Genomic DNA, 16,199 nt, shown 5'->3' with positions numbered 1-16,199 from the left:
TTCCAGGAGACGGAGGAGTGAAGAGGCTCTCTGTAGAATAACTGGGCTCACCCCAGTTTGATCCCCATAGTCCATAGCTCCTTACTTCTTCCATTCTAAAGGTCTGGTGTCAGAAGTCCCCGCAGCGCTCTCATTATATAGGACAGAGGGGCGGGTCCTCAGAAGAGGGTCGGGCCAGAAGAGGATGGCAGGACAGGAAATGTCAGAGTTTTCTTCACTGCTAAAATATCGAGCCAGCAGCGAGATTGTCGGAACAGTTCTGAAATCCGATCCTCGACTTCTGTCATTTTCTCAGACCAGGCCTCAAATGGGAGAGCCAGCATGGTTCTGAATACACCACAGTCCACATTGAAAGCATCCAACACAAACAGGTGTGGGGAATTCGGGCTCTCGCCCCTCCGTCTGCTCGCCCTTAAGGACCAGCGCCCAGATTCAGTAGTTTTCGTTTTCCACACTGCGCTGAAAAGAATTTGTCCCTTTCCAATTTCAGTATCGGTCGGGAAACACTGTCTTCTGGTTTTCTTTGCAGATCGAGGGTCAGCCTCATCTTCTCTTGTATTTAGCTCTAAGGCCAATTCCATATCTTCATTGGCGCGAGGAATTGCGAGCCTTAGCACTGCCCAGTCGTTATAGGTGAGGCTGCATGTATTTGATATCGGTGAAAGCTCCTCATCCTTATCCAGCTGGTACAGGTAAAGCTCTCCGATCTCATAACGGAAAACATAACCCCATGACCCCCATAGACCATGAGGTTTTAAAGACCAGTCTGCCTTGAGGGATCCAAGTACCGGGCTCTGCACACGACACAGATAAAATGTCGATTTCTTTGGGGCATCCGCTCTAAGCCTGGAGTTGTCATAGATAGATATTGGGGTCTCGCATAGAAGAGACGTTCCGCCTGTCGCTATTTCTCTTTTATCCACAGTTTCTGAGGCAGATGCATCAGGCGATGAAGGTGGGCTTGCAGGTTTATCCAGCACTGGGCCCAAATCCGGTTTCACTGCTATTGGGATCTCATATACGATAGCAGGTTCTTCTTCTTGTTCAGCAAGCAAGTATTTGCTCGTTAACGGTGTTGACTTCATCATCTTAGCGAATGTCTCCGGGCTAGGTAACTTCGAATCCGTATCAGCTGATGCAGAGGAGGTAGGTCCATTTTTCTCAGCAGCAGGATGAACTCGTTTAGTTCCATTCATTGTAAAGTTCTTGAACAACTCTTACAAGTAGAGTGCTTGATTTTTCCAGCATTACTTATAGCAGAAACACTAAAGGCCGAACCCCCCTGTCTCTGCTTCTATTGGCTAATTCAAACTCATAGAGGCCAGAAGGAGTTCACCTTAAACAATGTATGGCATTGAGACATCCTGAGGGACATGTGCGTCCAGTATTCTGCCCGGACACACGCACAAACACGGACGGGTTGGTGAGCAAAACCGGAGTTAATTACAACATTCTATTTAAATATATTATATCGTATATTATTCTTGATTATTTAAGACTTATTGTTCTTTTATACTTTAATTGTATTACTCATAAAACTCGGAGCCTGTCTCTGTTTCTATTGGTTGAATTGAAATTAGCGGGAATATAGTGTAACACGTGTTAAGCATGCTGAGGTCATGAGACCGGATGGGGGGTCATGTGACCGGATGGGGGGAGGGGCATCATGTGACCGGATGGGGGGAGGGGAATCATGTGACCGGATGGGGGGAGGGGCATCATGTGACCGGAAATTAAAATCAATTAGTCACGGGTCATTAATCACTCATCAATCAAACTCCGATTAAAATTTGACAGAAGGTGTCCTATATTACTCTTTGTGGCATCCTGACCTGAAACCATGAACCTCCAGAAACTGCTTGTAGCTGAACATTCATTTCTGCTGCATGTTTTCACCATTTAGAGCAAATATCGCAACCAGCCATGGGCTACAACTCCTCCCACCAAGCCGGACGGACATCAACTGGCTTTTATACATCAGCAATCGCCTAGAAACCTTGTAAACATTGTGAGGAACGCCAGTTAAAGTGACATGAAAACTAAACGCAAAACATTTACAGCAATCCGTCTCATGATCTAATGACTTTGTTGCTATGGAAAATATACCAGTACTGTACTGAAAAATGTTTTAGGCCTTTCAATATTCCCACTGTTTTTGCTTTTTCTTGGTCAAACTTAAATGTTTTATATCAAACTCATTTTAATATAAAAAAAAAAAAGTAAAAACGTGCGTCTACAGCTAACATTGTTATGCAGAATTGTTTTAATTCAGCCATGTTAACGAGTTTCAGCATAAACAGCCCATTTAAGGTACAGTCTAGAGATAAGATAAGATAAATCTTTATTGTCATTGTCACAAGGACAACGAAATTTAATTTCTAGACAATAAATCAATCATATCACGATATACACATTATCAATATCAATAAATGATACGCTTGATAGAATATTCAATATATCCAGAACTGCACTGCATTCTGGGAGATGCAGGCAGAAAGGAAAGGCTTTAGCCGCTCAACCTTTCACGGCTAACTAAGCAAAGTTGGTGGAATCAACTGACTCACTCTCTGGTTACCTAGCAACTCCCTTACTCTTTGGTTACCTAGCAAGATTACTAGTCTACCATCTTCATATTTGACTGTTGTGATGGTCTTTCCTGAAATTATGTTTTACATCAGATGTAACAGATGCAAAGATTCCAGAGTTTTATGGCATCATTTTGTAAATCTACAAAATATTTTCCTGTAGACTTGGGGATAATATTATTTTCTAATCATGAACTCTGACCTTAATTGAGTCCTGAAGTGTTTTACATATTCTGGGTTCTTATGTGACCTAAATGAGGTTTGTAATGTGCTTTTGGAGTCATTTAGCCGTTCCTGTGAATGTGATTTTATAAAATATTGACAGAAAAGCTCAATCTAAAGGAGAAAATGCTCAATAATGATGCCAATAGCATTTTTCAGTTTGCTAAAACAAAGGTCGGATGCACAGCTTTTCATCTGGATCGCTGAATGAGAAACTGTTTCATCGCTTCTCCAGAGTTATAAAAAAATAAATGAATCAGTTTGTGCTCTCAGATCTGATGTTACTGAAGTGTCACTGAAGAGAAATATTGCTCATAAATCATGTCTCACAATGACACAAGGTGGTGAGTCACTGAAGGTACTGAGATGACCTGGAGACAAAAATGTAACTGTTGCTGTATTTTATTCTTCGTTTGCATAAAAGCAGCAGCTCAAAAGAACCATGGATTTAACTTTTTGGGTTTATTATTTTACAAGCTTCTTGTTCGTGAACTACAGCCAGATTATTTCCAGTTATTACCAAATCCAGCTCAATATGTTGCATCAGATTTTCACTTTGATTTCATTCCCTGTCCTGAGTTTGCAGTACGATGTTGAAAGATTGTTTGCCTCTTTCAAAAGCAATCATCAACAGAAACCTACAAGAAATCACGTTTCCAGTTTAATCTGACCTGTATGACACGGCAAACATGTTGAGAGAGGAACATTACATTATTATGTAAAAAATAAACTCAGAACAATTGGAACATACAGATATTACCTTTGCGGTGTTAATATTACAGACAGTGTTTTTCCTGCAAAGGTTAACATTTGCATTTGGATGAGATAGTAAAACAAATATTTTCAGTCCAAATGTTTTATTGTTGTAAGTTTTACGGTTAAGTGTTGATAAAGAAGTGTTTCATTAATTCTGCAAGCTAAAGTCACTACCAGGGCCGCAACTAACAATTATTTTAGTTATCGATTAATTTACCTATTATTCTGACAATCAGATAAAACAACACATTCTACAGATTATTAATTTAAACACTTAAGCCTTTTTTATACAACACTAGGAACACATTAAAAGATGCAAACAAATAAATCAATTCCTTTTTTAAATACAAAAATAAACAATTTATTGCCTAAAATGCCATAATGTAACATTCCTTTATTAAATATGAACTGGGAGAAACTAAAACATGTTTACAGACAAAGAAGGTTTTCATCTTAAATGTAAAATGGGTTTTTTTTTCTAGCATTTTAACTTAACTATCCATATATTAACAATCGATCATTAAATTAGTTAGTTGATTATTTCAATAAACGATTAATCTGATTAATTGTTTCAGCCCTAATCATCAGTCAGGAGACAAACGTTGCACTATAACGTTGGTTTACTGAGGGTTGCATTCATGGACCTGACTGTTGTAGGAATTTTTATGTTTATAGTGATTTCTGAAGTTTATCAAAAGAAGTTGTTTTTTGCTTTGTTTACAGCAACACCATGTTGGCCACTTGGAACTGGGGCAATTTAAAATCCTGGTTTAGATGAAAGCACATTAATGTGTTGGAATGGCCTAGTCCAAGTCCAGAACTCCATCCTTTTGAGAATCAATTAAACTAAAAAATACTAATCAGAGATGTAATTTATCAAATCTGGTTTATCCTGATATGGGTGGTCATTTATCGAGAAAAATGCATTATCTTGATACAAATTTGATTTATTGTTGTCTCGATAAATTTTCATTAATATGACCCAAAAAAATAACTGACTAAAATGTTATTTTACTATTTTCCAAACTGTTTTTTCACAAGAGCATCAGTAAATATCAGTAACTCCAAAAATATGATTGCTTATAGTCTTAAATGTGAAATAAATAAAAAAAATTTAAGTAAATGTCATCTTGAAGAAGCTTTAGGTGTTTTTAAAGAAAAGTATTTGTGTTTCCTGCGCCACACAGTTACCTAAGAAGAAAATGGTTAAATAGTTCTTATTGTCACTTTATTATTATCAGAGCATAACTGCAAAATATCATGATAAAATTCTAAATCCAACCTCTAGATCCTGAGCTGGTTTTGAAGAAAAATTGATAAATATTTCAAAACTTCTACTTCAAACATGCAAAGCTGGTGGAGAAATACTGCAAAAAAACGTATAATTGAAACCAGAGACGCTTCCACAAAGTATTGACTCGGTGAGGTTTAAACAAAAACTTTGAAAATAGAGGAGTTTTGGCTAAAACATGATTATATACAAAGAAGATTTTCATCTTAAATATAACATGTATATATTTTTGTACAGTTTTGTACAATTACTGCTCTGAATGTTTTTTTCTCAGCTATTTGCCTTTTTTGAATCTGTACTCCAGTTAATCAATAATCAATTTCTAAACTATGACTCACAATTTCCGCATCAAATAGTCTCATTAAATCATAATTTCAATTATAAAACCTGAAGTTGTAGGTGTATGAATACTTTTTGTGATTCAAAGTAACGCCAGAAAACTCCAGCTTTTTCGTGCATAATGTAAAATCTCCCACATCATGGCTTGCTGGGATTTTTTTTTTCTTTTTAACATGGGGAAAACATTGTATGCTTGCAAATTATTATTCAAAGAAAAACTAAAGGGGAGGGACTTTTAAAGGTCATGTTGCTCAACAGATCAGAGATAAATAATCTGATTTTGGATGCAGGAGAACCAGTCTTTACCGTCATGTCTGCACGCAGAAACGCAGATGAATCACTAACATACCTCTCATTGGATTCTGGATCCACAAAACGCCTCCGATAAGGTGAGGAGACTGACCGAGCATCCCGACAGACCCACCGACTTTAAAGCGTCCAGACGGAAGCTGCCTTAAATGACTAAGGTGTCGATCACAAGCAGGAGAGGGTGACTCTTTAGGTCCACATGTCAGAACACCTGCTGCCTCAAATGACGAGGTTCAGACAGACTGGACTCTGTTGCATCACAACACAGGACATAACATCACATACCAAGGAGAGGAGGAGGGGGGGGGACAGAAACCTTTCTGTTTCCGCTGTTCTTCCTCCAGAAAGCACAAGCAGCGCCAGGTAGAGCCGGAGGTGATTATGCAAAGACCTGTTCCCCCAGCAGGAGCCACACAATGTAAATACAGAGGCTGCGAGTTCACTGCTCTATGTGGAGAACACCACCATTTCACTTCTACGGGGCAATTACAGCACGTATTACCGACAAATCACAGCTGAGCCGCCCGGGTTGGACGCTGTAAACCTTCAACTAGAACTAATTAATCCTGAATAAACAAAACTGACAGCGCAGGGGGGGAACAGCCTTACCTTCGACCGCCATCGTGCTACTCCGCAGAGCCGAACATTGTTTTCATCAGAGCAGCCGAAATCTGGATGAAGAAAAAGAAAAACACAACAACTCAGCGCTCTTTCATTGCACCTTGTTCGGCGTGTTATCCTCAGTTTGCTGCGGGCAAGCTGCTGGAGCGCACAGCTGCTGCCCCGCAAAGCATTCTGGGAAATGTAGGCTGGAATATCAGCGGCTGAAAGAAGCCAGGAGCTTCTTTAAAAAGTTTTTTAAAAGGTGGACAGAGATAATCATATGATGGATGAGTTTTACAGTTTATGTTATCCCATCTCACCTCATGAATAATGACAATCATTAGTAACTTTTTCAAAAAATATGTTTGGCCATATTTATTACAACTGTCACCATGTCATGAAGGTATGGTATGAGACAGATAATCTATGGAATTTTTTTTTTTTTTTTTTTAATCCAGCTTAACAACCTCCTCCCTGAGCTACTATACAAAAACGCACTGCTTGTGACCAAAAACAACCAACCTACGTCAGGGGGAGGGTCTTATCACTGTCAATCATCCTCGTGTACCCTGTTCAATTGTGCTAATGGTGAAAAAAGAACCTACCATTACAAAAAAAACGTTTATCTGCCATCATCTGTGGCTATGCTAACTAGCCTTAGCATTCGTGGCAGGCTATCCGCATTAGCATAGCAGAGAGCAAGCAGAAGGGGTAAGCACAAGGACGATTGGCAGCGCTGAAACCCTCCTCCTGGCTCTAATTGGTTGTTTCTGACTAAGTCGTACATTACTGCAGCTAGCATTGCATTAGTGAAAACAAATGTTCCTTATAGTGGGCAGGACACCAGTCCACTCCACTCATCATTATAAATCCGGCCCTGGTATTAAACTTATATTTAATAATGTATTAAATGCATCACATATTGATTCGCAATCTCTAAACTGAATTCATCAGCTTACATTCCACAATAGTTGATAAATAATAATTTCAAAAATTGGATGGGATCAAACTCTGGACCAGTCTCCAGTCTATCACAGAGACACGCAAGACAAGCAACTACATCCAAACATGAGGACAATTTAGAGCAGGGGTCAGCAACTCCAGTCTTCAAATGCCACTTTTCTGCAAAGATGATGGATTACCCAGAACGTACTCCATCATTCTGGGTTTGTTTGTTTTTAATACTCCAACTTTGAATTAAACAACAACAACATGATCTCTTACCAGTCTGATATGTAACTTAAAGTCCATGGTGCTTTCTTTCTTACATACTTGTTTTCTGTTTGTTTACTATTATTCTCTAACACACCACTAGCCTCACGTAATTAAATTGATTTTGAAGGCAATCGGTTGCACTAATTTAACCATTTTTGTACTTCAATTTCAGTCTCACTGCTTCTAAAAACAGCCCAAACTCTAAAGAAAAAGCCCACAAAGAAAAGAGAGAAAAAAGCTTTTTTTAGGCAATAAGTTAATGTTTTTTGTTGTTTGGAAAATTAGCTGTTTCAAAAACCTCCTGAATGTTTAGTCACATTCACTGTTACCTAGCAACCCAGGCCGAGCCCAAACCCGTTACCTGGCAACTAAAGCGAAGCTCCAGCACGTTTGGTTTTTATCTTTGGCTGCTGGAAAAGACAAATGCTTTGCTGTTGACTTACCATTCAGAAACCTTCTTGTTGGTGGTACAGGAGGCTTTCCTTCTGCTTTTGCAGCCGTGTGAGTGTAAACATTGAGTTGGGTGGGAGGGCCTGGCCAGCGGCAGCAATTTAAAGTGAGAACTCCTAGGCTACAGTTCATACTGCAGCCTGAAGTGATCCAAATCCAATCTTGTTTTGTTTTAGGGGGGGTTTGCCTTAAATCTACCTGTGTCTGATCTTTTTATGACAGTCTGAACAAAACAGATCGTATTTTTTCGAATGCGACCCAGTCCACTTGGATATCCGATACGTATCTGATCATCCGACTGATACTCGACAAACGTCACTATTCTGCGCCCTGTAGCTGGAAGAAGAAGAACAACTATGGCGGACTATAATGAGGATTAAGTTGTCAATGTGCTGGCTCCGGTCGGACAACAACTTCAAAATCCTAAAATACGAGCCACCGTTAGCATCCATGTTTACTTCCGCAAACACTAAGCTTCTTCTTCTTCTTTATGGCGGTTGGCACAACACTGAACACGTTTGCTACGTGTGACGTTATTGCGCCCTCTACTGCGCATGCGGGACACTTCCAGGTTGTTCGCAGTCGACCACGCAACAAAAAATAAATAAATAAATAGATGTCGCAAAAGAATCGGAAGTGAGCATTTAGGCAAAAGTTTTTTAGTTAATTGATCTTAAAAATAAAAAAAAAGTTGGTTAATGTAATGATGATTTAAGCCTTTAAATTTACTTCATTAGATGTTTTTTTTTTAAAGTCTCTGGATATTTAAATGTAAGACGTTTCATACGGAACATTAGCGCATATCTTATCTAGTGGAAACTGACATATTAACTGGCATGTACAGTAAAGAGCAACACAGTGCTCAACTACATTCCTGCAGAAAGAGATAGAACAGGTTGAGCAACACACCTGGCTGAATGATTACATACCACAAAGCTTTAGTACTACATGTCACCCCTGTGCATATTTCCACTAAATCTGTATCCTTACTGTCACAATCTGCAAAAGGAAAGAAAACAATGAAGAAATCCTGTTAGATAATCGATGCTGTTTTTGTATGTTTTTAGATAAGAGCGCACACTGACTGACCCGGGTACGGTGGGTTTAGATTCAAAACAAGAATCTTTATGTCTCCTTTGGGAGACATTTTTTCTGGAAAGGGAAATTCAGCTTAGTGAGAATCCCACCAAGTTGAAGTGAACTCAAAGAGAAGCAGGTCAGGCTGTTGTTCCTCTAAGGAGCGACTGGCAGTACAGGTATTACAGGTGAGAGTCAGGAAACCAAAACCAAGTCGTACAACAAATGTGTTTTTTATGAGGTCCTTTATCGCTGTCTGCAGCCGTGCGTGGCTGTCACAAAGGGCGACTGACGCTGAGATAAAAAGATAATCTGTCTGACAGAATGAGGAAGTATCACTTTTCTACTGTTGCATTTAAGCACTGATTCCCACTCCTGCTGCTCCTTCTCAGCATTCATTTTTTTCCACTTTAGCCTGTCTTGTGGTTTTCCCCCTACAATCTTGCTGAAGCCTGAGGAACAGTTCATCTTATTCCCCCACACTGTAAGTTCTGCATAAAAAAATAAGATGGTAGAATATGTAAGAGGCAATAAATAACTTAAAAGCCTTATACAGTTTGATTTTGCACCTCAGGGATTTAACTCTGACATTGGCAATCGTGAACGTTCTCTCTTTTTACCATCAGAAAAAACAAACTGCTGTTTATGTTCAACTGAAAGCTCTAAATTAGATGATCTTTGTGATTTTATTCTCTTACATTGTTTTGATTATCTACTTCTTTCTAAAAAATTGCACCTATTATTTGTAAAGTGCCTTGAGATTAAAAAGACAAAAATAAATTGAGAAAAGGTGCATCAATCTCCCCTGAACACAGGATAAATCTGTTGAAAAAATAAATATAAATTAAAACAGACAATATTTTGACCATATACAGTTACAACAGTGTATTAGGGCCATGGTAGATAGGAAGAAAAAAATAAAATAAAATACATTTCCACCAAAGGAAAAAAAAAGACGTTTTCTAGAAGAAGAAAAAATTCTGTGCGACAAAATGAGAAAATTTGCTATAAAAACACTCAGAAATCTTTAGATTAATTTCAGTAATTTTCTAGAAAAAACATGGAAATTTATGTTTTTTTTTCTCTAGAACATTTCTTAACTTAATCACAAAATTCCAGATTTTTTCTCAGCAAATTTTCAACTTTTGAAACTCACAAATTATGTTTCTAGAAAATGTCTAAGATTAATATTTCAAGTTTTTGAAGCAGATTTTGAAGTTTTTTACTCCTCCTGTTTCTATTTACAGTGACGCCGTATGCTGTCATATATGGTAGATAAACAAGTTGGTGAAAACTATTTGAAATTATTCAACTAAAACTGATTTTTTTAAATGTTGATCTCATCATGACAAGCAAAACCGGAGAAAAAAAATATTGCTTTAAAAGTCTAAGAGATCTTTGGAGCCCCCTGCTGGCGTGTTCTGGTACAATTCTTCAGGATGTAAACAAAACTCAAGATGCCACCAGATAAGAATATTCAGACTTCATATTCAGACTTCTACATAATATATTACACATTATCTTGTTGAAATTAAAAAAAAATAGAAATGTTTTGGCAGACTTAAATGAAAGTATAAAAATATCACATGCATCGTTTTTTTTAGAAGTTTTATTCACACACTTTCAAAAAATAATAACCTGATTTGTATCTTGGCTATTTTTTTAAATCAAAAGTACACAAAACCAGCAATAATCGTTAAATAAGAACTAATTTATTAAATTTGAGAGTACAAAAAACTGCATAATTAGTGTTGGAAGAGAAAAAATCTATCAAATTCACAGTCAGATTTTTGTTTAAAAAGAAAGAAAACTAAGTGCCTCGTTTTAACAACATGTAGAGTTTTAAATGTGTTGGCCTCTTATATCTCCAGGATCTTTTGAATCTTCGCTCTGTGTCCAGAACCTTAAGATTTAATAATCAGTTGCTGCTGAAAGTTCTTCGGACCCGACTTAAGAGCAAAGCAGATCGGACGTTCTCCGTTGCTGCTTCTTTTCTAATCTCACCAGATTAGATCTGCTCACAGTCTGGATTATTTTAAATTGATTCTTAAAACTTATTTTCATTCGTTGGCCTTTAATTGAGGCTTGGTACTGTAACTTTTCCGTTGTGATGTTTTATATTTATTTTATTTACTTTTTATTATTACCCTTATTTTTTGTATTATTATTTCTTCTTTTTCTCTTTTCATCAACTTATTCTATTGTTTTATTGTTTTTGTGCAGCACTTTAAACCTGGTTTTAAAATGCTTTATAAATAAATTTGACATTGACATATTATTCAGCGGCTCCCTTGTTCCTAACAAAATGTGGATAAAAACAATGTTTGTTAATGCCAAATAAATCAAATCATTTATTTTAGAAATAAATGTTCAATTTTTTATTTTATTTGTTTAATTTTTTCTCCTGGCACTTTTACAAAAACACGTATTTTAAAAAGATCGCATGTTATGAGTATAATTTTTGTTAGATCTGTTTTTCTTGCCATTAGGTTTGGATATTTGCTTTTTAAAAACCATTTTTCACAAATATAAACATCCTAAATGTTTGCATCCATTTTTTTTTTTGCAGCATGTAATTTTTTATTTTATTTTAAAACCTACTAAATAAAAATAAAATGATGATTCTTTAAAAATGTCTACACATTTCCTTCAATAGATACTTATCAAAAACAAGTAATCAATAAAAGTGTAAAAGTTGCATGTTTTTCTTTGTTCTGAATTCTAAAATTGAAATGAAAATGAAGTGATGACTGGTTCGTTGTACTTTTTTCACAAAGAAAATAAAATTTTGTAGCTGTAGACAATCGCCCAGTGGGATCCCAAGGAGGTGAGGCCTCCGCTCACATGGCCGCTGATGAAGATCAGCTCGGCCTTGGGGCGATCCGGGTACATGTTGAAGGAAGTACCGGACGGCTGACCCACATACAGGGAGCGGCTCCGGTTGGTTGTGAAGACGATAGACTGCAGATAGGAGGAATGCTTCCCAGAAATCTGGATGACGGCTTCTCCGTCGTACAGCTGAAGTTCCTGGGCGTCTCCGTATGTGTAGCCAACACCAGAGGACGAGAGGTATCTGTACTGGAACTGGATGCTGGAGAAAAAGAGAAATAATGTGAATAACTGGTGGCAAAACTTTTTTGTTGTAACAAGAAATAGTATATCCAAAACGCGTCTTGCTAACTTACCCTCGGATGTAGCTATTCTAGTTTTCCCAAACTCTCAAGGCGGTGATCCTTCCCTGACCGGTGATCGCATAGGAGTTCCCACCTCCCGACCCAATGGGTGGAGAGAACGAGTAATGTGGCCTGACTGGAATGGGAAAAAACAAAAATGTTACTAGTCAGATGCAAAATGTCTTTTAAAAATATAAAACATGCACTCCAAAGTTGAAAATGTTATCTAATCATCTCTGAGATTGATGTTTTCTCATGAGCAACTTGCAGCAGAGGCAGCAACAAAAAACATTCTGTACAAGACAAATAAAAGATTTACTATTTTACCCCTAGACTTTTCACATTGTAAATACAAACTAACAAAGAATAATAAAGTTTTTTTTACCTGACTGGTTGTCTTGCTCCTAAAATCTGAAGTGTACTTTACGTTGTCAAAAAGCAGAGTTATGTTGTGTGTGTTGTTTTTGATTACGCCTAATGTTTTCCTTGGCTGCTTTGCAAACCTTAAAAAAGTGCTTAAGCATCAGGGAGGAGCCTGCTGTCAGGTGGTGGATTGACAGATTACTGTCAAAACCAGGATGCCAGTAATCTGGAAGATATGCAGCTCAGAAATTACAAACATCATCATTATGCAATTATGTTTGCTATTATTATAAACTCTGCAAGTATAATGAATATAAAGAGTGTAAAGTTATGAATGAAAACAAAAAGGTTTGGTTGGTACATTGTGGGACATTGTTGCTGGTACGGGTCTAGGTTTTGGGCATCTGGGGTCTGTGGCCCTCATCTGGGGAGGGACATTAGTGACTCTGTGAATGACTTCTGGCGGCAGCATGTGGTGAGTTTGGGGCTCCTTACAGCTTGAGATGGGTTACTGGCATGGTGGCCGTATTGTTCCTGGGGTAGTCTTGGGATTCTGGGGGCGTATTTTCCCTGGATCCTGGCTGAACCCTGAGACTTGGGTTTTGATCAGTATGTAGTCTGGATTTGGGGCCGGTTCATGCACTGCATGTTTGCACTGTGAATTTTCAACATGGTTTTGGGCTCTTTATGCCACGTCTTGTCCTCAGTTGTGAGGTGGATCGCAGTGGGGTGGTGGTGGTCCTGTGTCTGGATGATCCAGCAGTCTCTGTGTGAGCCTGTCTCTGTGTGGGTCTGTCAGGGTTGGGGTCGCTGAGCTCTCATTATGTTGGACTTCACAACAACCATCGTCTTGTACCAGGTTAGGATTGGCTTTTTTACTTATCACTTGGCGGCTGGGATGTTTATGGACCTGTGAGGGGCTGCTTCCTTTTTCACAGTTGGTGCGCTGGCTTTTCTGTAGCATCCTTCCTACTGGTGGTGTAGTCGGCAAGTTGAGAGGCTTGTGTTTTTGGCTTATTTGTGTATGAAGTGGTGAAAGTGCTTGTGTTGGCTGGTGTTTGCATTTTGATTGGCCCCTTTTTTTGGGTCTGGTATCGTTTGCTGTCTGTCTGTCTTGGTGTTGGTATGGGCTGTGATTTATTGCTTTGCTAGCCTATTTGTGGCCACAGCCTGGTGCTGGGCTGGGATTCAGGGCTGTGGGTGGTATTCTTGTTCTGAATATTGCGCTGAGCTGTCTGGTCGGTCCATTTCTTGGGTTGGGGTTCTTTCAGTCAACCCGGTGCGCTGTATGTCTGCTGGATCTTCTTCATTGGGACTAGGTGGATCCTTTGATTTGTAAACATTATATTTATATAAACTAAATGGAAGAGACAAGAAAACAATTAAATATGTACTTGCTATATTTTACCAACTTCATAGAAAAAATAAAAAAGAAAGGAGAAGATAAAAAGAAAAATTTAAATCCTTTTTTTAAAAAAAATCGCACTTCATAATTCAAGTTCAAAATTGCCTAGATAATATAATTAGCAGTCGTTACAAACAACCAACAGTGAGTAGCAACAAGGTGGGGAAGAAAAAACAAAACCCGGAAGCACACATGAGAATCAACTTAAAGGGAAGGTGATTGGGTCATGGCGGACACTTGAGTTACATGTGGGAAGTTTGAACCAGAAACCCATCAGTTACAGGAACCACAGTGGCTACAACCAGTATAGCTGTAGTACCACCATCTACTGGGTTCAAGGATCAGGCACAACATACACTAAAGGAAAACTCAAAACTTTTAATGTTAAATGAAATGTTACACGTTTATTTCTTTCTAAAATACATATAAACATAAAAATAGTTTCAACATTAAAATACAGTAATCTAAATGCTGCAGCAGAACAGATTAAAATATTACAGCTAAAACAAGAGAAAAAAGCAAAATATTAAAAATAATTACATGTACTTTGTGCAATCAATGCATGAAAATTAGTTTGTGGTGAATTTTGCAATTCTTTAAAGTACAAATGATTTTTTTTCATTTGAATAGATTTTAATTAGGTAGAGTAAAACTGGTTAACATAATTTGAAAGAAATGAAATCAGATTCAATCTCATTTTACATTAAACACAAAATTAACACAAATACTGTTTTGTAGAATTTTTTTTAAAACACTCAACCATTATATACATTCTATTGTTGATTTAAAAAACTACAAAAATAAACCCCACTCACTCTCTATGATACAGAATAATACAAATCAATCCCTCAAGTCCAATCATGTGAGAATGTTCTGGAAGGGAGTCCATGTCCGGTCAAACTCTGTTAATGCATGAAATAGTCAGTGGGCCCCCAAGCCTCTTCATCTATCAGCATCAGTACTGGCACTCCTCAGGGCTGTGTGCTGAGCCCTCTGCTCTTCACGTTGTACACACACAACATACAGTTTGACATAAACAGTATGTTAATACAATAGCATACAGTTTATCATTATTGTTTTTTGATACAGAATATACCAGAAAAATAAAACATCAATGAAGAAAAATGTGTCATGGTTGAACATCTCTAAGTATCCAAATGTGAAGATCAAAATGATCACATTTAACAAATACAACATAGGACATTTATGGAACATACTTCTACAGCTTTTCAACTGTGTGACGCGTCATGTGCCGAATTAAACACTGTTTATGACTAAAACTTTTGAAACAGGTCACACATGAAAACGGCTTTTCACCAGTGTGAATCCTCATGTGCTGAATTAAACTTTGTTTTTGACAAAAACTTTTTCCACAATTTCCACATGAAAACGGCTTTTCACCAGTGTGAATCCTCATGTGCTGAGTTAAATCCTGTTTTCGAATAAAACTTTTTCCACAGGTCACACATGAAAACGGCTTTTCACCAGTGTGAATCATCATGTGACGAGTTAAATCCTGTTTTCGAATAAAACTTTTTCCACAGGTCACACATGAAAACGGCTTTTCAACTGTGTGAATCATCATGTGCTGAGTTAAATCCTGTTTTCGAATAAAACTTTTTCCACAGGTCACACATGAAAACGGCTTTTCACCTGTGTGAATCATCATGTGCTGAGTTAAATCCTGTTTTCGAATAAAACTTTTTCCACAGGTCACACATGAAAACGGCTTTTCATCAGTGTGAATCATCATGTGACGAGTTAATTCCTGTTTTTGACGAAAACCCTTTCCACAGGTCACGCATGAAAACGGCTTTTCACCAGTGTGAATCCTCATGTGCTGAATTAAACTTTGTTTTTGACAAAAACTTTTTCCACAATTTCCACATGAAAACGGCTTTTCACCAGTGTGAATCATCATGTGCTGAGTTAAATCCTGTTTTCGAATAAAACTTTTTCCACAGGTCACACATGAAAACGGCTTTTCATCAGTGTGAATCATCATGTGACGAGTTAATTCCTGTTTTTGACGAAAACCCTTTCCACAGGTCACGCATGAAAACGGCTTTTCACCAGTGTGAATCCTCATGTGCTGAATTAAACTTTGTTTTTGACAAAAACTTTTTCCACAATTTCCACATGAAAACGGCTTTTCACCAGTGTGAATCATCATGTGCTGAGTTAACTCCTGTTTTCGAATAAAACTTTTTCCACAGGTCACACATGAAAACGGCTTTTCACCTGTGTGAATCATCATGTGCTGAGTTAAATGCGGTTTTTGACTAAAACTTTTTCCACAGGTCACACATGAAAAAGACTTTTCACCAGTGTGAATCATCATGTGCCGAGTTAAAGCCGGTTTATAACCAAAACTTTTTCCACAGGTCACACATGAAAACGGCTTTTCACCA

At 37.8% G+C, this 16,199-nt stretch overlaps 1 pseudogene; it reads right to left on the bottom strand.

Moving 5' to 3' along the window:
- Nucleotides 1–10,537: 10,537 nt before the first annotated feature.
- LOC116731661 (gastrula zinc finger protein XlCGF8.2DB-like) lies at nucleotides 10,538–16,081 on the bottom strand (annotated as a pseudogene).
- Nucleotides 16,082–16,199: the final 118 nt, after the last annotated feature.

This window comes from Xiphophorus hellerii, chromosome 13 (genome assembly GCF_003331165.1).
Source record: "Xiphophorus hellerii strain 12219 chromosome 13, Xiphophorus_hellerii-4.1, whole genome shotgun sequence".
NCBI classification, from domain to species: domain Eukaryota; kingdom Metazoa; phylum Chordata; class Actinopteri; order Cyprinodontiformes; family Poeciliidae; genus Xiphophorus; species Xiphophorus hellerii.
Note: the sequence above shows the minus strand (reverse complement) of the source record. Positions and strands in the feature narration are given on the sequence as shown.